Consider the following 21,236-nt stretch of genomic DNA (forward strand, 5'->3'; position numbering starts at 1 on the left):
TGGTTTCACTGTGTTGGTCAGGCTGGTCTTGAACTCCTGACCTCGTGATCCGCCCACCTCGGCCTCCCAAAGTCCTGGGATTATAAGCGTGAGCCACCGTGCCAGGTCCTGACAGGTTTTGTTTTGTTTTGTTTTAATAGTACTTATTACCCCTTATCATATATATATATATTTTTAGTTAAATGTCCCTCTCCCCTCAGAAAATAAGCTCTGCCAGGGCAGAGAGTTGATCTGTTTTATTAGTGCCGGATACCTAAAATGTGCTCCATGAATATCTATTGAATGAATCCAGTGTACTAACATATTTATAAAACAACAAACAGAATTCCAAATAAATTAATCATCTCTCAACAGACCACATGACATGTCCACTGGGGTGTATGTACCTGCTTTGAAACATTTGCTTGTAGAAATGGGTGTCTTTTAGGCCGGGCGCGGTGGCTCACGCCTGTAATCCCAGCACTTTGGGAGGCTGAAGAGGGTGGATCACGAGGTCAAGAGATTGAGACCAGCCTGGCCAACATGGTGAAACCCCGTCTCTTCTAAAAATACAAAAAAATTAGCCAGGCGTGGTGGCAGGCGCCTGGAGTCCCAGCTACTCGGGAGGCTGAGACAGGAGAATCACTTGAACCCGGGAGGCAGAGGTTGCAGTGAGCCGAGAACGCACCATTGCACTCCAGCCTGGTGACAGAGAGAGACTCCTCCTCAAAAAAAAAAAAAAAGAAATGGGTGTCTTTGAAGGTGGTTGAGGAAAATGACTGGGACTTACTGTTTTACCAAAATCTGAGAGCAACTGAAGTGAGTGCATGAGTGGCAATTCTGTAGAAAGGGATTCTGTTGAGTCGCTCAACACCAGCAAACCATTAAAAAGGTTACCTATTTCTGAGGAAGAGTCTTCCTGTAACCACTAGAGGGCGCTGTGCACTAACAAATGCCAGCCAAAGCCGTCAGGGAGAGACTGCTGGGGAAGGTGGGGAGGAGGTGGCGCGGCAGTGTTGCCTGGCAGTGGGGTAGCAGGTAGCAGGATGGCCAAATCCTGTGAGACCCACCTTTCCCCGTCCCTACACTCCCCTACACACCATAAGTGGCAGACTGATGATCAGGTGCAGCTGGCCTGGGGTGGACTAGGCCCTGTTCTTTTTTTACTATTTTTTTCTTTTTTTTGAGGCGGAATCTTGCTCTGTCGCCCAGGCTGGATTGCAGTGGCAGGATCTCGGCTCACTGCAAGTTCCGCCTCCCGGGTTCACGCCATTCTCCTGCCTCAGCTTCCCGTGTAGCTGGGACTACAGGCGCCCGCCGCCACCACGCCCGGCTAATTTTTTGTATTTTTAGTAGAGACGGGGTTTCACCGTGTTAGCCAGGATGGTCTCCATTTCCTGACCTCGTGATCCGCCTGCCTCGGCCTCCCAAAGTCCTGGGATTACGGACGTGAGCCACCGCGCCCGGCGCCCTGTTCTTTCTGATTCCTTAATTCTCAGATTTAGCTTCAGTTTTCGCTGTACAGGTGGTGAATAAATCATTTAGTCTTGCTGAATATCCCATAACATTATTACTTCTGTCCTCAACAAACAACGTTATCTTTAATCATTTGCTGTTGTTTTCCGCTAGAGGAATTTCAGTATCTGTGTATACAACCATGTCTTTATTTTTGTGTTATCAAAAATAAATCTGGGGCCGGGTGCGGTGGCTCATGCCTGTAATCCCAGCACTTTAGGAGGCCGGGGTGAGCGGATCGCCTGAGGTCAGGAGTTTGAGACCAGCCCGGCCGACACGGTGAAACTCCATCTCTACTAAAAATACAAAAATTGGCCAGGCATGCTGGTGGGTGCCTGTAATCCCAGCTACTCAGGAGGCTGAGGCATGAGAATTGCTTGAACCCAGGAGGCAGAGGTTGCGGTGAACCGAGATCACACCACTGCACTCCAGCCTGGACAACAGAGCCAGACTCCATCTCAAAAATAAAATAAAATAAAAATAAAATAAATAAATAAATCTGGGGGTATATATAGCTGTGTTGTGTATAGCTCTGACATATTTATTTGTGACTGGCCCCTGCATTTCTCCTTGGTGGGAAATGTACGTGTTGACATTAGGATTCAACTCAGTTATTACACCCGACCTGAGCTGCTCTTAGACCAGGCAGGCAAAAGAGGCCTCTGCCCAGAGTCTGCATCTAGAAAACACAGAAACACAAGGCTAGGGGAAGAGGAGGACAAAATCCCAGCCCACACCCTGGAAATTCAGAGAAAAAGTGGCTGCTTTTGATCTAGGTTCATCTCCCCAGGTCATCCTTAGTTGGTGTTCAGGCAGACGGGGTCCAGGAGGTGCCCTTCCTCCCCAGCTCCATTCACGTGGGTGTAGTTAGCGGGGCTGCTAGAACTGCCTGGAAGTCCTGAGTGGGCACAGCAAGGTGTGGGGAGGGGACTCGTCCGCCCAGCTTCCGAGGAGTTGACAGATCCTTCAGGCCAGGCCCTGTACCGTGGCAGCGCTATTTCACGGGCTGTGTTTCTGTGGTTGCTCAGGAGGATGAGGCTGTAAGGTGGGCCTCCCCGGCTCCAGGCTCCAGTTTTGTCTTCATGTGAAGAGCCTCAGGGCACATACTGACCAACATGACCAAAGTGAGCATCAAGCCTTAGACTCAGAAAGTATATTTATTTGAATAAAATATCACTGTTAGACACTTTGGGAGGCTGAGGCAGGAGGATCTTTTGAGTCTGGAAGTTCGAGACCAGTCTGGGCAACGTAGTGAGACCTCATCTCTATTAAAAATATGGATAGATAAATAGATAGGTAATTACTGTTATATTTTTGTATATTGGAGTTCTATGTAAGATTCTATTTACAAAAGCATTCACTGATAAAATTGAAAGTTTGCAGGCATTAATTTTTATATCACTATACAGAAATATGGATTTTGGAAAAATGGATAGCTCTTAACTGAGTAAAGTGGGAAAAAAGATGAAAAATGATTCTGAGATATAAGAATGAAATATTGTACCTGTTGTCATGTTAGAAGAGGAAGGACATAAAATTTTTGTAGAGATTGCAAAATCATTAATGCAAAAACAAAGATTATGCCTAGGAAAAAATGACAAGAAGGAAAATACAGGTTAATGTTTCCCAAAATTTTCCTTGGGGATATAAAGGTGGATTGTTTTCCCTTCTTCCCAATCTTTTATGTTATTCTAAGCTTTCTATGATCACATTTTTTTTTTTTTTTGAGACGGAGTCTCGCTCTGTCACCCAGGCTGGAGTGCAGTGGTGTGATCTCAGTCTCAGCTCACTGCAACCTCTGCTTCCTAGGTTCAAGCAATTCTTCTGCCTTAGCCTCCCAAGTAGCTGGAATTACAAGCATGCACCACCACGCTCAGCTAATTTTTGTATTTTTAGTAGAGATGGGGTTTCACCATGTTGGCCAGGCTGGTCTCGAACTCCTGACTTCAGGTGATCCACCTGCCTCGGCCTCCCAAAGTGCTGGGATTACAGGTGTGAGCCACTGCACCTGGCCCAGATATACTTTTATAATAGTAAAAAAAAAAAGTTAGGGCTTTTTTGTTGGAATATGTATATCATGATGATTTAGTTCAATTTTATTCAACAAGTGCCTGCTGAGCACCTGCTCTGTGCTCTGCTCTATACCAGCCCGGGATGCCTCCCTCACCGAGAGAACTCAAATCTAGCAAGAGCAGGTGGCCATGATGTGACTACAGTTGTTGTATACACACAGCGTACAGTAATGAAGTGCAGTCATCCGGGGAGTGGATGGAGGTGTGGCATTCCATCTGGTGGAGTGAGGCGAGGTCACTGGGGAGGTGAATTGAGCCCTGGGTTTTAAAAGCTATCTCCCAACCCAGGCAAAACATGGAGACCAAATGAGAAGGCTCTTAAGAAGAAATAGCATTTCCATGCCACAGAGCGATAAATAAATCCTCTCCTACTGAGAGGCAGTGCCCAGGGCTGGCTTAGGTGGGGAAGTTTCGCTGCCGACTTCCCCTCATAATCTCCCTCAGACCCTCCCAAGCCTCCTCCAACACACAGTCTGAATAAAACACTGCTCAAATGCCTTATCTCATTTGCTTCACACTACAACCCTTCAACGTAGATACTGTTATCATCCCCATTTTACAGGTGAGGAAACCGAGGCTGACAAATATTAAATAAGTAGCCCAAGGGCACACAGCACAGAGAGGGCAGAGCCGGGGCAAGGCCGAGGACTTACAACTCTGAGTCCACAAGCTTCCGTTCCGCCTGTGGCCTCCTCGCCGCTGACCCTGCTCTGGTCCAAGCTGGCGTCAGTGGGGCTCCCCTTCTGAAGGGTGGTCCTAAAGTCCTACCGAGACCAGCTTCTCCAGACAATGCCTGTAGTGCACCATGCTCTCAGCCGGTCAGGCCCAGCCCTGCCCCAGAGAAGGAACCAGAAAGAGCCCTGTCCTCAGGACCTCTGTTTCCCCCTCTGCCTCTGTTGGCCCCAGGGGGGTTCTGGATGGGACTCCTTTCCTGAGCCTCCTCCCACCCCTTGGGAAACGAGAGCTTCTCCCCACTGTGGACTGGTGGCTTTGTGTTCAGCCCACCTGCTATCAGAGTCCACCTTGTGCCCACCCCGGGGCACAGCAGCATGGGCTGACCACTGGGACCTAGCTACAGAGAGCAGAGGCTCACAGCCCATTCAGTCTCTCCAAGCCTCAGCTCCCTTATTTGTAATCTATGGGACACAGGTCCTGCCTCATACGGTAGTTTCTGGAACGCTGCAGATGATTTCCCTAAAGCACCCATCATGGTGCCTTCCCGTGCTCAGGGACTGGAATGTCGCCCTCTACCATTAGACAACCCCCCTGGGAGTCAGGAAAGAATGGAGCTCGCTGAGCCAGCCTCCACTGGAATGAGAGCCGCAGGGTCATGAGGTCTGAGGCCAGGCACCCCACACCCTGACATATGCTGGGCTTGGGGACTTGCAGTGGCCTTGCCTATTGGTTTTTATTTTTTTCGAGACAGAGTCTTGCTCTGTCATCCAGGCTGGAATGCAGAGGTGCCATCATAGTTCCCTGCAGCCTCAAACTCCTAGACTCAAGTGATCCTCCCGCCTCAGCCTCCTGAGTAGCTGGGACTACAGACGTGCACCACCATACCTGGCTAATATTTATTTAGTTATTTATTTTTTGTAGAGATGGAGTCTTGATATGTTTCCCAGGATGGTCTTGAACTCCTGGCCTCAAACGATCTACCCACCTTCGCCTCCCAAAGCGCTGGGATTACAGGCATGAGCCACTGCACCCTGCTTTGTTGTCCTGTGGGTTTTAAAATCTTGTTGTTGAAACAAATGATTTATCTTTTGTTTTGAGACGGGTCTCACTCTGTTGCCCAGGCTGGAGTGCAGTGGCAGGATCTCAGCTCACTGCAACCTCTGCCTCCTGGGTTCAAGTGATTCTCCTGCCTCAGCCTCCAGAGTAGCTGGGACTACAGGAGCACTACCACGCCCAGCTAATTTTTATATTTTTAGTAGAGATGGGGTTTCATGATCTTGGCCAGGCTGATCTTGAACTCCTGACCTCATGATCCACCTGCCTTGGCCTCCCAAAGTGCTGGTATTACAGGCGTGAGCCACCACGCCTGGCCTAATTTCTGTATTTTCAGTAGAGACGGGGTTTCACCATGTTGGCCAGGCTGGTCTTAAACTCCTGAACTTGTGATCCACCCACCTTGGCCTCCCAAAGTGCTGGGATTACAGGTGTGAGCCACCGTGCTGGGCCAGAATTTCCTTTCTTTTTAAGGCTGAATAATATTCCATTATATGAATAGACTCCATTTTGTTTATCCATTTGATTTGTTTGTTTTGAGATGGATTCTCACTGTCACCCAGGCTGTGTGTCCGGAATTGGTGGGTTCTTGGTCTCACTGACTTCAAGAATGAAGCCACGGACCCTGGAGGTGAGTGTTACAGCTCTTAAGGTGGTGTGTCTGGAGTTTGTTCCTTCTGATGTTCGGATGTGTTTGGAGTTTCTTCCTTCTGATGGGTTCGTGGTCTCGCTGGCTCAGGAGTGAAGCTGCAGATCTTCGCGGTGAGTGTTAGAGCTCTTAAGGCAGCGCATCTGGAGTTCTTCGTTCCTCCAGGTGGGCTCGTGGTCTCGCTGGCTTCAGAAGTGAAACTGCAGACCTTCGCAATGAGTGTTATGGTTTATAAAAGCAGTGTGGACCCAAAGAGTGAGCAATTACAAGATTTATTGCAAAGAGCGAAAGAACGAAGCTTCCACAGTGTGGAAGGGGACCCGAGCAGGTTGCCACTGCTGGCTCAGCAGCCTGCTTTTATTCTCTTATCTGGGCCCACCCACATCCTGCTGATTGGTAGAGCCGAGTGGTCTGTTTTGACAGGGTGCTGATTGGTGCGTTTACAATCCCTGAGCTAGACACAAAGGTTCTCCACCTACCCACCAGAGTAGCTAGATACAGAGTGTCCACACAAAGGTTCTCCAAGGCCCCACCAGAGTAGCTAGATACAGAGTGTCGATTGGTGCATTCACAAACCCTGAGCTAGACAAGGGTGCTGATTGGTGTGTTTACAAACCTTGAGCTAGATACAGAGTGCCGATTGGTGTATTTACAATCCCTGAGCTAGACATAAAGGTTCTCCACGTCCCCACCAGACTCAGGAGCCCAGCTGGCTTCACCCAGTGGATCCCGCACTGGTGCTGCAGGTGGAGCTGCCTGCCAGTCCCGGTGCTGTGCGCCTGCACTCCTCAGCTGTTGGGTGGTTGATGGGACTGGGCGCCATGGAGCAGGGGTGGCGCTCGTCAGGGAGGCTCGGGCTGCACAGGAGCCCATGGAGGGGGTGGGAGGCTCAGGCATGGCGGGCTGCAGGTCCCGAGCCCTGCCCCGCAGGAAGGTAGCTAAGGCCGGGTGAGAAATCAAGCACAGCGCCGGTGGGCTGGCACTGCTGGGGGACCCAGTACACCCTCCGCAGCCGCTGGCCCGGGTGCTAAGACCCTCATTGCCCAGGGCCAGCCCTGCCGGCTGCTCCCAGTGCAGGGCCCGCCAAGCCCACGCCCACCCGGAACTCCAGCTGGCCCGCAAGCGCCGCGCGTAGCCCCGGTGCCCGCTCGCGCCTCTCCCTCCACACCTCCCTGCAAGCTGAGGGAGCCGGCTCTGGCCTTGGCCAGCCCAGAACGGGGCTCCCACAGTGCAGCGGTGGGCTGAAGGGCTCCTCAAGTGCTGCCAAAGTGGGAGCCCAGGCAGAAGAGGCGCCGAGAGCGAGCGAGGGCTGTGAGGACTGCCAGCACGCTGTCACCTCTCAGCTGGAGTGCAGTGGCGCAATCCCAGCTCACTGCAACCTCCGCCTCCTGGGTTCAAGCAATTCTCCTGCCTCAGCCTCCCGAGTAGCTGGGATTACAGTTCCACACCACTATGCCTGGCTAATTTTTGTATTTTTAGTGGAGATGGGATTTCACCATGTTGGCCAGGCTGGTCTCGAACTCCTGACCTCAGGTGATCGGCCTGCCTCGGCCTCACAAAATGCTGAGATTACAGGCGTGAGCCACCGCACCTGGTCTGATTTTTTTAAAAATGCAAATCAGACTATGTCACTCTTTTGCTTGAAGCTCCTCAGTGGCTGCCTATGGCTGTCAGGGTCAGAGCCTCACCACGGCCTGGGTTTCCTCCTTTGGCCCCTGGCTTTCGCCTCCCGCTCTATTCTTATCCTGAACTACGCGAAGCCCTTTCTCAACCCCGCCCCTTGCTCCCTCTGTCTGGAACTACCTTCCCAGGCCTTTTTGTGCCGTTCATTCTCAAGTCACCTCCTCAGCGAGCCCTCCCTAGTCACTCCCTTTCATCACCCTGTTTGCTTCCTTCCCATTATCTGGTTTCCCTGGAGGCTTATGTCTGTCTCCCCTCAGTGGAATGTGGGCCTCATGGCACAGGCCCATCGGGTTCACTGCTGTGTTCAGGGCTCAGTAAGGATGCCTCGGTGCGCCTGGATGCGGCGCTGGCCGGCTGGCTGGGGGTGCCACCTGGCGTGATTTGTTGTCACTTGCTCACTTGTCCTAGATGCTGTTTATAAAAGTACTAATAGAACCAGGCACGGTGGTTTATGCCTGTAATCCCAGCATTTTGGAAGCCCAAGGTAGGCGAATCCCTTGAGCCCAGGTGTTTGAGACCAGCTTGGGCAGCAGGGCAAAACCCTGTCTCTACTAAAAAAAAAAAAAAAAAAAAAAATTAGCCAGGCATGGTGGTGCGTGTGTAGTCCCAGCTACTTAGGAGGCTGAGTGGGAGGATCACTTGAGCCTGGGGAGGTTGAGGCCGCAGTGAGCTATAATCGCGCCACTGCACTCCAGCCTGGGTAACAGGGTGAGACCCCGTCTCAAAAATAAATAAATAAATGATACTAATAGTAGAAGGTGATGTATGGCCTTGGAAAAGGCTGAGTTCGATGGCTAGGAAGCCTAGTTTTCCCCTCTCTTCCTCTCCTTGCACTATACCCTGCAGATCATGGAGCTGGATTGAAGGTCTCAGTTTCTTCTTACATCACATCAAGGAGGGTGATGCTGACAGCAGGCATCCTCTCGTGAGTTGCCAGCAGTTTTGTGAAGGTGTGGGGAGAGGCCAGTCACGGTGACTCACACCTGTAATCCCAGCACTTTGGGAGGCCGAGGTGGGTGGATCATCTGAGGTCAGGAGTTCAAGACCAGCCTGGCCAACATGGTGAAACCCCGTCTCTACTAAAAATACAAAAATTAGCTGGGCGTGGTGGCGAGTGCCTGTAACCCCAGCTACTGGAGAGGCTGAGGCAAGAGAATCACTGAACCCAGGAGGCGGAGGTTGCAGTGAGCCGAGATCGCACCATTGCACTCCAGCCTGGGCGACAAAGCAAGACTGTCTCAGAAAAAAAAAAAAAAAAAGATGTAGGGAGAGAGGGAAACGAAGAATATGGGGGGGAAATGAAGAGCTTAAAAAATAAAACTACAAAATATTTTAGCCAAAGGGGGAAAAAAACAAGGGCAACATAAATAATTTGAAATTTTTCTCCAGAGAAATAGCAAAAGTTCCACTCATCTCCATTTAGAAGTTTGTAATGGGGAGAAACATATTCCATAAATCAAAAAGAGTAATTTATTTTCAAATTATGTATGTCTGTAGAAACACATAAAATTCATAGAGAAAGATGAAGAGATCATAAGAAAAAAAAAAGCCCTTAATTTTTTTTTTTTTTTTTTTTTGAGACGGAGTCTCTCTCTGTTGCCCAGGCTGGAGTGCAGTGGTGTGATCTTGGCTCACTGCAACCTCTGCCTCCAGGGTTCAAGCAATTCTCATGGCTCAGCCTCCCAAGAAACTGTGACTACAGTTGCGCGCCACCATGCCTGGCTATTTTTTTTTGTATTTTTAGTAGAGACAGGGTTTCACTCTGTTGGCCAGGCTGGTCTTGAACTCCTGGCCTCAGGTGATCTGTCCATCTTGGCCTCTCAAAGTGCTGGGATTATAGACGTGAGCCACCGAGCCTGGCCCCTTACTTAATTTAGAGTAAAGGCAAAGACCTAAGTGATATTTTTATGTGTTGCAAATATCTCCTCCTACTCTCAGCTTTCCAATTCCTTAATGGTGTCTTAAAAATTGAGTTATTGAATATAACATACAAACAGTATGAACAATGAATAAATCAGAATGTACAATGTGAATTTTTTTTTTTACAAATGAACTCTGTGACCAGCATCCATATCAAGAAACAGAACAATATAAGAACTCCAAAGCCCTGGAGACCCCTTCTGGTCACCACCTTCCAAGGGTACCATTATCCTGACTTATATAAATGGAATCTGAGAGAAGGCAAGTTTTCTTTTACATGTATGATGTATGTGGGATTCCCTATACGGTTTCATTCATTCATGAGTAGTGGTCATTCATTCATGTTCGTTGCTTTATAGTATTCTAGTGTGCAGCAATTCATCCACTCTACTATTGATGGATATTTGGATAATTCCCAGTTTGGGGGTATTATTAATGGTGCTGCTATGTGAAGGGGTGGCCTTCCCCTCCACACCTGTGGGTATTTCTAGTCAGGTGGGATGAGAGACTGAGAAAAGAAATAAGACACAGAGACAAAGTATAGAGAAACAACCGTGGGGACCGGCACTCAGCATACCAAGGACCTGCACCGGCACCAGTCTCTGAGTTCCCTCAGTTTTTATTGATTATTATTTTTATTATTTTAGTGAAAAGGAATGTAGTAGGAGGGCAGGGTGATAATAAGGAGAAGGTCAGCAACAAACATGTGAGCAATAGAATCTATGTCATAATTAAGTTCAAGGGAAGGTACTATGACTGGATGTGCACGTAAGCCAGATTTATGTTTCTCTCCACCCAAACATCTCAGCGGAGTAAAGAATAACAAGGCAGCATTGCTGTAAACATGTCTTGCCTCCCACCATAGGGCGGTTTTTCTCCTATCTCAGAATTGAACAAATGTACAGTCGGGTTTTATACTGAGACATTCAGTTCCCAGGGGCAGGCAGGAGACAGTGGCCTTCCTCTATCTCAACTGCAAGAGGCTTTCCTCTTTTACTAATCCACCTCAGCACAGACCCTTTACGGGTGTCAGGCTGGGGGATGGTAAGGTCTTTCTCATCCCACGAGGCCATATTTCAGACTATCACATGGGGAGAAACCTTGGACAATACCCAGCTTTCCAGGGCAGAGGTCCCTGCGGCTTTCCACAGTGCATTGTGCCCCTGGTTTATTGAGACTAGAGAATGGCGATGACTTTTACCAAGTATACTGCTTGTAAACATGTTGTTAACAAGGCACGTCCTGCACAGCCCTAGATCCCTTAAACTTTGATTTCATACAACACATGTTTTTGTGAGCTCCAGGTTGGGTCAAAGTGGCTGGGGCAAAGTGGCTGGGGCAAAGCTACAAATTAACAACATCTCAGCAAAGCAACTGTTTAAAGTACAGGTCTTTTTCAAAATGGAGTCTCTTATGTCTTTCCTTTCTACATAGACACAGTAGCAGTCTGATTTCTCTTTCTTTTCCCTACACTATGGAACATTCTCACTCTCTCTCTCTCTCTCTCTGTAGCAATTTTACTGAACTGGTGCTGCTCCTTTTGTAGGAGGACTAACCCATAGGCACTGTGCCCAGAGTCAGCCTGAACATTCTAGAACTTGCTTTTGATCAACACCTTGTATTAGGGACAGAACTAAAGGGACAGAACTAATAGGATGTATGTACATATGAAAGGAAGTTTATTAAGGAGAATTGACTCACAAGATCACAAGGTAAAGTCTAACGACAGACTCTCTGCAAGCTCAGGAGCAAGGAAGCCAGTAGTGGCTCAGTCTGAGTCTCAAAACCTCAAAAGTCGGGAAGCTGACAGTGCAGCCTTCAGTCTGTGGCCAAAGGCCCGAGAGCCCCTGGCAAACCACCAGTGTAAGTCCAAGAGTCCAAAAACCAAAGAACTTGGAGTCTGATGTTCCAGGGCAGGAAGCATCGAGCACGGGAGAAAGATGAAGGCCTGAAGACTCAGCAACTCTGCCCTTCCATCTCCTGCCTGCTATTTCTAGCCACGCTGCCTCTCCCAGTCCACTGCCTCAAATGTTAATCTCCTCTGCTACCACTGTCACAAAAAAACACCCAGAAACAATACTTTGCATCCTTCAATCCAATCAGGTTGACACTTTTTTTTTTTTTGAGACAGAGTCATGCTCTGTCGCCCAGGCTGGGGTGCAGTGGCGCAATCTTGGCTCACTGCAACCTTTGCCTCCCTGGTTCAAGCAATTCTCCTGCCTCAGTCTCCTGAGTAGCTGGGACTACAGGTGCGCGCCATCATGCCTGGCTAATTTTTGTATTTTTAGTAGAGATGGGGTTTGCCATGTTGACCAGGCTGGTCTTGAACTTCTGGCCTCAAGTGATCTGCCAGACTCAGCCTCCTCCCAAAGTGCTGGGATTACAGGTGTGAGCCACCACGCCCGGCCACAATCAAGTTGACACTTAATATTAACCATCACACACATGAACATATTTCTGTTGAGTATATACCTATGCTGGTCACAGGATGTGTAAATATTCAGCTTTAGGAGATATTGGGAGAAATAGCAACACTTGATATACATATATATATACATATATATACATATATATACATATATACACATATATACATATATACACATATATACATATATATGTACATATATACATATATATGTACATATATACATATATATGTACATATATATATACATATATACATATATATATATATATACATAAAGTTGTTGGTTTTCACATTTTTATTGGGAGCCATGTGAGGGGCCTCTTCTGTCAGTGGAGGTGCTCACACTTTCTTCAGCCACTCCAAGCTGGGGCCCTGGGGGCCCTGGGGGTGGCTGCACATGTCCGCATGTTCCCATCATCGTGGACGGGCACTGGATAGTTGTAGGGTGTGGCCTCATTGATCATGATGGAATACTTGGTGTAGGGGCTGAGTGGGGGCAGAATTACAGTGAGGCTCCCAATGACGAAGGAGACCACCAGCATTGGCTCCTTGGCCCAGGCGTTCTTGAGGAAGGCGCCAAGTCTCACAACCATCTTGGTCTCGGCCATATATATATATATATATATATATATATATATATATATATATATGTTTATTACAGTGGGAGTGTGTGTGTTTGTGTGTGATTAGAGATTTCATCTCACTATGTTGCCCAAGCTGGTCTTGAAGGGCTCAAGCAATCCTCCCGCCTCAGCCTCCCAAAGCACTGAGAATAGAGGCATGAGCCACCGTGCCCGGCCACATCATGTATTAACTTGCATTTCCCTGATGACTAATGAAGCCAAGCATTTTTTCCTGTTGATTGGCCACGTGGATATCCTCTTCTACCATGTGCCTATTCTAGTCTTTTGCCCATTTTGTGAGGTTTTTTTTTTGCCATTTTTTTCATTGAATTGTCTGACTGTCCTTTTCTTATTGACTTTTTTTCTTTTTTTTTGAGATGGAGTCTTGCTCTGTTGCAGTGGTGCGATCTCAGCTCACTGCAACCTCTGCCTCCCGGGTTCAAGAGATTCTCCTACCTCAGACTCCTGAGTAGCTGGGATTACAGGGGCCCATGACTATGCCTGCGTAATTTTTGTATTTCTAGTAGAGATGGGGTTTCACCATATTGGTCAGGCTGGTCTCGAACTTCTGACCTCAGGTGATCCGCCCACCTCGGCCTCCCAAAGTGCTGGGATTACAGGCGTGAGCCACTGCGCCTAGCCTCTTATTGACTTTTAGCAAGTTTTTCTATATTCTGGATTCAAGTCCTTTGTCGGGTATATGAATTATGAATATCTTCTCCCACACTCTGGCTTGAATTTTCATTCTTATTGGTGTCTTTTGAGGAACAGGACTTCTTAAATTTAATATAGTTTAATTACCAAGTTTTTGTAAATAAGAATAGCCTAAATCAATACTGAGAAGTCATATTATAGCTGTTATACCGGTAACAAAACAAGAAAGCTAATTCTGAAACTTCCCTGTACTGCTGAGGATTCTGGGAAACACACTCATTTCATTGCTCAAGATTTTTTTTAATTTTTAATTTTATTATTATTATTACTACCATTATTATTTTTGAGGCAGAGTCTCACTTTGTCGCCCAGATTGGAGTGCAATGGCGCGATCTCGGCCTACTGCAACCTCCGCCTCCCGGGTTCAAGCGATTCTCGTTCCTCCACCTCCAGGTGGGAATACAGGCACCCACCACACCCAGCTAATTTTTGAATTTTTAGTAGAGGCGGAGTTTCTCTACTACAGAGAAAGGAGAGGCAGGCCAGGCTGGTCTGGAACTCCTGAGCTCAGGTGATCCGCCCGTCTCGGCCTCCCAAAGAGCTGGGATTACAGGTGTGAGCCACGGTGCCTGGCCGAATTATTATAAAATATATAATTTTTAAACATTTGATAAGCTCTTGCCCTAACCCTTCCTCTCCTACAGGGCGTCTCATAGTCGCTGCCTGAATCCTCCGGCTTGACGTTAAGTTAGAAGAGCAGGAGTTTTTCCATTAAACAGTTAGGGACTCTGGGCAAGTCCTTTGACCTCTCTGTCCTCGGTTTCTTCGTCTGGGAGGACCCTCTGCACCCCCTGGGTTTAGAGAAGAGATGACCGTTCAGCAAAAGCACCTGAAGACAGCGCTGCAGAGGCACGGTCAGCGCCGTGATTCCCATGTCTGCAGCGACCCCTGCTGGCTGCCGGCCCAGGCTCGGGGTCCACCGAAGCCCGCCTCCAGCCCCTACTTCTGTGCTTCCTGGAGGGCACTGCCCAAGAGCCTGGGCAGCTGCAGGTGGGTGGGTCCTCTGAGTCCGTTTTCCCCAGTCCTCCCTTTCGTCTTCTTTCCTCCTTCCCCCGCTACAGCCTGGGGTGGGACAGGAACCCCGAGAGACCTCACACAATTCTTCCCGGTAACTATCCCCCACCCTTGGACATCGCTTGACCACTTTAGTGTGCAAGACCTTTTTCACGAATACTCTTTCACTGGCGTGCTCAGAAGGAAATTTCTTTGAATGTGTGGGTTTATGAAGACAGCTTATACAGCCAAGAAGTACTTCCTTCAGAAACTAAAAATTCCGGCCAGGCGCTGTGGCTCACGCCTGTAATCCCAGCACTTTGGGGGACCGAGGCGAGCGGATCACAAGGTCAGGAGTTCGAGACCAGCCTGGTCAACATGGAGAAACCCCATCTCTACTAGAAATACAAAAATTAGCCGGGCATGGTGGCACATGCCTGTAATCGCAGCTACTCGGGAATCTGAGGCAGGAGAATTGCTTGAACCCGGGAGGTGGAGGTTGCAGTGAGCAGAGATCCCGCCACTGCACTCCAACCTGGGCGACACAGTGAGACTCCATCTAAGAAAGAAAGAAAGAGAGAGAGAGAGAGAGAGGGAGGGAGGGAGGGAGGAAGGAAAAAGAAAAGAAGGAAAGAAAGAAAGGAAGGAAAGAAAGGAAACTAAAAATTCTAAGACATCCCAAGGGAGGATAGGACTCTTCCCCTAGGCATCCCCTCTAGGGGATGTGGTGCGTGGGGTCTGGACCACAGGTTCTGGTGCCTTGCTTCATTCTCCATCCCCACACTTCATGGAGTTGATGTTCTCACATCTCCTGGTTGATCAAACGGAGTGTCCGAGTGGTTAAATAACTTGCCTAAGCTTCTAAGTAGGTAGGTGAGGTAGGTTATTGGCAGAATTTATCTGTTGAGACTTCAGAGTTTGTGCATTAAAAATAAAATAGAATAAAAATTCTTTTTTTCTGATTATTAAAAAAAAAGCTTTCAGAGATTCTGGAAAATATATAAAGAATATAAAGATGAAGCTGAACATCACCCAGATGTCCTCAGCTCAGTAATAGTCATTGTTAATACTTTGGTAAATATCCTTGTTTGTTTGCTTTTCTGTGTATATTGACTGAAATCATATATTATGAGTGATGATGATATGTGTTCCTTTTTGATTTGATATTGCATAGTATGAGCTTTCTTTATGGCATGTAAAATTCTTCCACATGTGGTTTTTAATGACTATATAACAGTTTTCTCTGTGTATGCACCATCATTTGACCTTTCTTGTTTTGTGAGGCATTTGCATTTCTCAATTTTTTTGAAATTGTATAAAATCTTTGCATATTGACCTTTGCCTGAATCTCAAATGATCTCCCCAGGACATTCACAGATAGGTTCTTACTGGCGCTAGTCTATGAATATATGTACATATATTTTTTTGAGACGGAGTCTCACTCTGTCGCCCAGGCTGGAGCATAGCAGCGCGATCTCGGCTCACTGCAAACCCTGCCTCCCAGGTTCAAGTAATTCTCCTGTCTCAGTCTCCCTAATTTTTGTATTTTAGTAGAGACAGGGTTTTGCCATGTTGGCCAAGCTGGTCTTGAATTCCTGGCCTCAAGTGATCTGCCCACCTCAGCCTCCCAAAGTGCTGGGATTAGAGGTGTAAGCCACCACACCCAGCCAAGGAGATCAATATTTTTAAGGTTCTTGACACATATTATCAAGATACTGCACGACAAGATGACACCTGTAAGTGTGCCTAGCAACCATCTCACTGCTCCCTCACCAATGCTATTCCCTTCTCAAAAGAAGTCTTTTTTTTTTTTTTGAGGCAGGGTCTCGCTCTGTCACCTAGGCTGGAGTGTAGTGGCATGATCTCGGTTCACTGCAACCTCCGCCTCCCCGGCTCAAGCAATCCTCCCACCTCAGCCTCCCAAGTAGCTGGGACAACAAGCGTTTGCCACCATGCCCAGATAACTTTTGTATTTTCTGTAGAGGTGGGTTTCACCTATTGCCCACGTGGGTCAAAAGAAGTCTTTATTAATTTAGTGCCTGAACAATGCCACCTTCCGCTGATTAAGGCTGTTTTTTGTTTGTTTGTTTGTTTTTTGAGACAGAGTCTTGCTCTGTTGTCCAGGCCAGAGTGCAGTGGCACAATCTTGGCTCACTGCAACCTCCACCTCCTGGGTTCAAGGGATTCTCCTGCCTCGGCCTCCTGAGTAGCTGGGATTACAGGTGCGCGCCACCACACCCAGCTAATTTTTTGTATTTTTAGTAGAGATGGGGTTTCACCATGTTGGCCAGTCTGGTCTCGAACTCCTGACCTCGTGGTCCGCCTGCTTCGGCCTCCCAAAGTGCTGGGATTACAGGCGTGAGCCACCTCAGCCAGCCAAGGCTGTGTTCTGAGGCTTTCCACACTCCATGGATGATGGGATCCTTGCTGAAAGCAGTGGGATCAAAGAGCCTCTTGGATTCCTTATTTTATTCTGTTTTTATTATTTTTTGACACAGGGTCTTGCTCCGTCACCTAGGCTGGAGTACAGTGGTGCAAACACAGCTCAGTGCAGCCTCAACCTACTGGGCTCAAGGGATCCTCCTGCCTCAGCCTCCTGAGTAGCAGGGACCACGGGTACATGCCACTATGCCCAGCTAATTTTTTAATTTTTTGTAGAGACAGGGTCTCACTTTGTTACCCAGGCTGCTTGACCTTCTGAGCCCAAGCGATCCTCCCAAAGTGCTGGGATTACAGGTGTAAGCCACTGTGCCCGGGTCCCTTCTTTTATTTATTTTGTTTTTTAAAGCATTTACATAGTGTTTTCCATGTTCTGGGAACTGTTTAGAGCCTAATAAACAGCAAGTGATTTACAAAACCTAGAAAAAAGACTCTATTATCCTCATTCTGCAGATGTTGAAGCCAAGGCAAGGAGGGTACCCAAGACCACCTGACTCTGGAGTGGTGAACTGGGCTCCGGCCTGGGCAATGTGGCTCAGGGCTCTGTGGGCTTGGCCAGCACATGACATTGCCTGGGAGTGGGCGCAAGGCCACTCAGAAGCAGGAAGGAACAGTGCAGGCTGGAGGGGTCTCTGCTGAATGAAGAAGCCAGCATCCTTGATGTGGGTCTCAGCCACGGATTTCCTGGCATCACTTTATTTCTTTTAGGCTCAGTCTTATTTCTTTTTATTTATTTATTTTTTTTTTTTTTTTTTTTGAGATGGAGTCTCACTCTGTCACCTAGGCTGGAGTGCACTGGTGTGTTCTCGGCTCACTGCAACCTCTGCCTCCTGGATTCAAGTGATTCTCCTGCCTCAGCCTCCTGAGTAGCTGGGATTACAGGCACGCACCACTATGCCCAGCTAATTTGTGTTTGTTTGTTTGTTTGTTTGTTTTTGAGATGGAGTTTCACTCTTGTTGTTCAGCCTGGAGTGCAATGGCATGATCTTGGCTCACTGCAACCTCCGCCTCCTGGGTTCAAGCGATGCTCCTGTCTCAGCCTCCCAAGTAGCTGGGATTACAGGTGCCTGCCACCATGCCCAGCTAATTTTTTGTATTTTTAGTAGAGACAGGATTTCACCATGTTGGCCAGGCTGGTTTCGAACACCTGACCTCAGGTGATCCACCCGCCTCAGCCTCCCAAAGTGCTGGGATTATAGGTGTGAGGCACTGTGCCCAGCCAATTTTTGTATTTTTAGTAAAGACAGGGTTTCACTATGTTGGCCAGGCTGGTGTCAAACTCCTGACTTCAAGTGATCCACCCGCCTCGGCCTCCCAAAGTGCTGAGATTACAGGCATGAGCCACTGTGCCAGGCCATCCCAGTCTTATTTCACTGATGGTCTTTCAAAGCCAGGTCACGTTAACTGGGGCCAGTGTCCTTTAGGGTGGCAAGAATGCCACTTGCTTTGCAAGCAAGGCTGTGGCTCAGCCCTCCTGCAATGAGGCAAGAGTAGAGGCAGGTCTGAAGGGATTATACCCAGGATTATACCTGTGCGTCCCTGTGCCAGGGCCTTCTCCAGGCCCACTGCTCAGTCAGTGGCAGGGCTGCATCCGTTCAGTCAATGTGGAAGGGCCTCTGACCCCAAAAGAAGGAAATTCTGAAGTCAGCTGCTCAGTGGGAAGCTGATGGAAATCCACATTAGCATGGCCTGGGCCCAGCCACACTTCGTATCCTGTCCACTATCATCCTGTTAACTAAACACTGAGCTCCTCAAGGGTGGGACCCGGGCTTTGTATCCCCAGCTCTGAGGTGGCTGATGATGGATAGGTGCTCAGTAGATGTGGATTGCATGAATGAACTGTGGATGGGATTAGCCTGCTGCCCAGAAGTAGCCCATCTACTAGGATTAGGAGATTGTTTACCCATTAGATTAAGGGGCCAAAGGTGCAGCCTAGACTGGTCAGGGGGCGTGGGTTCAAATCTCAGCAGGACACCCTGACCCTGTTGACATGGCAGTCACACTGCAAGGCCTTGGATGAATTAGTTTGTGCGTTTTGGCCTCAGTTTCCCTTCCAAAGTCCTCCATTGTTTTGAGGGTAGAAATAGAACATGTGTGACAGCAAGGAGACCCAGCCCGGGTAGATGTAGATGCAAACGCTGCACACTGAGCCTTAAACGGGGATCAGGGAGCCACAGCGTTCCTCGTTCATTCCCATTCTTTTATTTTTTATTTTATCTTATTTTGTTTTTAGAGATGAGGTCTCACTATGTTGGCCAGGCTGACCTTGAACTCCTGGGCTCAAGGGATCCTCCCGCCATGGCCTCCAAAAGTGCTGTGATTACAGATGTGAGCCACTGTACCCAGTTCACTCACATTCTTGGTCCTTCTGAAGAGAGGTGACACCATTTGAAGCTTCAGGGTTAACTTTTTCCCCCTCCTCAAAAATGATTTTCTTAGAGGGGGCTCTGCTCTTTAGATAGTGTTGCAACCTCTGGGAGGCAGGCATCGAAGCTACAAAGCTCCCTGGGGATCTGCCTGGAAATATCTCTCACTGCCTGAGGCTGGACTCTAGGAAGTTCTAAATTCTCCTCCCACCTTTGATAAATTTAAGAAAAAACCACAGTGACGTGGCAAAGGTAGAGGAAGGAACGGTCCCATCTCCGCTGCTGTGTCTTCATTGACCATGCCTTCTTTCTGAAACCCTTTCCTCTCTCGACTTTGTTTTCTCACTTTCCTGCTATTCTCCCAGGCCCCAGCTGGGACCCTCCACTCTCCCTAGAACTGGGCCCAGGTGGGGTCAGTGGGATACTCACCTTGGATGCAAAATCTAAGAGGGCACCAAAGAATTCAGTAATCAAGATAAACAATATTTTAATTTAACATTTTTTAAGTGAAAATTAACACCAAAAAATCACAATGAGCAAAATATCAAAATATATATATATATATTTTGAGACAGGGTCTCACTCTGTTGCCCAGGCTGGAGTACAGTGGTGCAATCACAGCTCACTGCAGCCTCGACCTCCCCAGGCTCAGGTGATCCTCCCACCTCAGCCTCCCAAGTAACTGGGACTATAGGCGTGCACCACCATGTCTGGCTAATTGTTTTTGTATTTTTTGTAGAGGTGGGGTTTCCCCATGTTGCCAAGGTTGGTCTTGAACTCCTGGGCTCAAGCAATCCCCACCTCAGCCTCCTAAAGTGCTGGGATTACAAGTGTGAGCCACTGTGGCTGGCCCAAACTTCTTTTTTTTGAGACAGAGTTTCACTCTATCTCCCAGGCTGGAGTGCAGTGGCGCAATCTCGGCTCACTGCAACCTCCACCTCCCAGGTTCAAGCAATTCTCCTTCCTCAGCCCCCTAGTAGATGGGATTACAGGCACACGCCACCATGCCAGGCTAATTTTTGTATTTTTAGTAGAGACGGGGTTTTGCCATGTTGGCCAGGCTGGTCTCGAACTCCTAACCTCAGGTGATCTACCTGCCTCGGCCTCCCAAAGTGCTGGGAATACAGGTGTGAGCCATCGTGCCCGGCCCAACTTTTAAATAAAGTCAGAATCCGTCTCTCTCTTTCTGTGACATTTGTTTTTGTGACATCAAGTATTACTTCTATTTGGACAATTCACAGATTTCTCTTTTAAGCCCTGACTTCCTCTCTTGAGTAAAAGTTGTGGGTCTGCAGCTGCCTTCTGAAGACCCATGGAGAGGTCCACTCAGGGAGGACCTGATGCCTTCTGCAAAGAGCCAAAGAGGAGCTGAAGCCTTCAGCCAACAGCCATGTGAGTGAATCCTGCAGGTGGATCCTCGGGCCCCAGGTAAGCCTTCAGCCGACTGCAGCCCTAGCCGACATCTTCATGGCAACCTCATGGGAAACCCCGAGCCAGAACCATGCAGCTAAACTGTTTCTGGATTCTTCATCCATAGGAACGGTGAGACAATAAATGCTTGGTGTTTAAGCCACCGAGTCAAGATAATTTGTTACACAACAATCTTTCTCTGGAGAGGTTCTGGTGGATGTCTCCAAAGGGCTTCATAAGTGTCCTTCTCCTATATCATCTGATGATGGCCTCTTCCCCCCATGGCTCCAGGTACCACCTACATGCTATGCTGATGTTGCCCAGGGTCATGGTTCCGTAACTTCTCCTCCCAGATTTCCCACAGGCTCCTCATCACTCAGACAGAACCTGATGTCTTCTCCCTTGAAATCTGGACCCGCCTCCTCTTACAGGCTGGGAGTCTCCTCTGCCACATCTACTCGGTCCTTGGTCACCATAGACTCACCTCCTGGATGGCTAGTGGCTTTATCCCATTTGCTACTGCCATGATTCAGGTCCCACAATTTTTCTTCTGTGTGACCACAGAGGCCACTCCTCCTGGCCTCCTTTCCTCCATTCCCCACAAGGCTGCTGAGCGAGCTTTTCAAACCATGACTGTCTCAGAAATCCCACTGTCTTCAGAATAAAGTGGAAACTGCTGATATGGTCCCCCACTCCCATACCTCTAATGACCAC

General features: G+C 48.2%; 1 pseudogene; it reads right to left on the reverse strand.

The window, feature by feature from the left end:
* Positions 1-12,316: 12,316 nt before the first annotated feature.
* Positions 12,317-12,595, reverse strand: LOC103785461 (NADH dehydrogenase [ubiquinone] 1 alpha subcomplex subunit 3-like; annotated as a pseudogene).
* Positions 12,596-21,236: the final 8,641 nt, after the last annotated feature.

The sequence above is a fragment of the Pan paniscus genome, chromosome 1 (assembly GCF_029289425.2).
Source record: "Pan paniscus chromosome 1, NHGRI_mPanPan1-v2.0_pri, whole genome shotgun sequence".
NCBI classification, from domain to species: domain Eukaryota; kingdom Metazoa; phylum Chordata; class Mammalia; order Primates; family Hominidae; genus Pan; species Pan paniscus.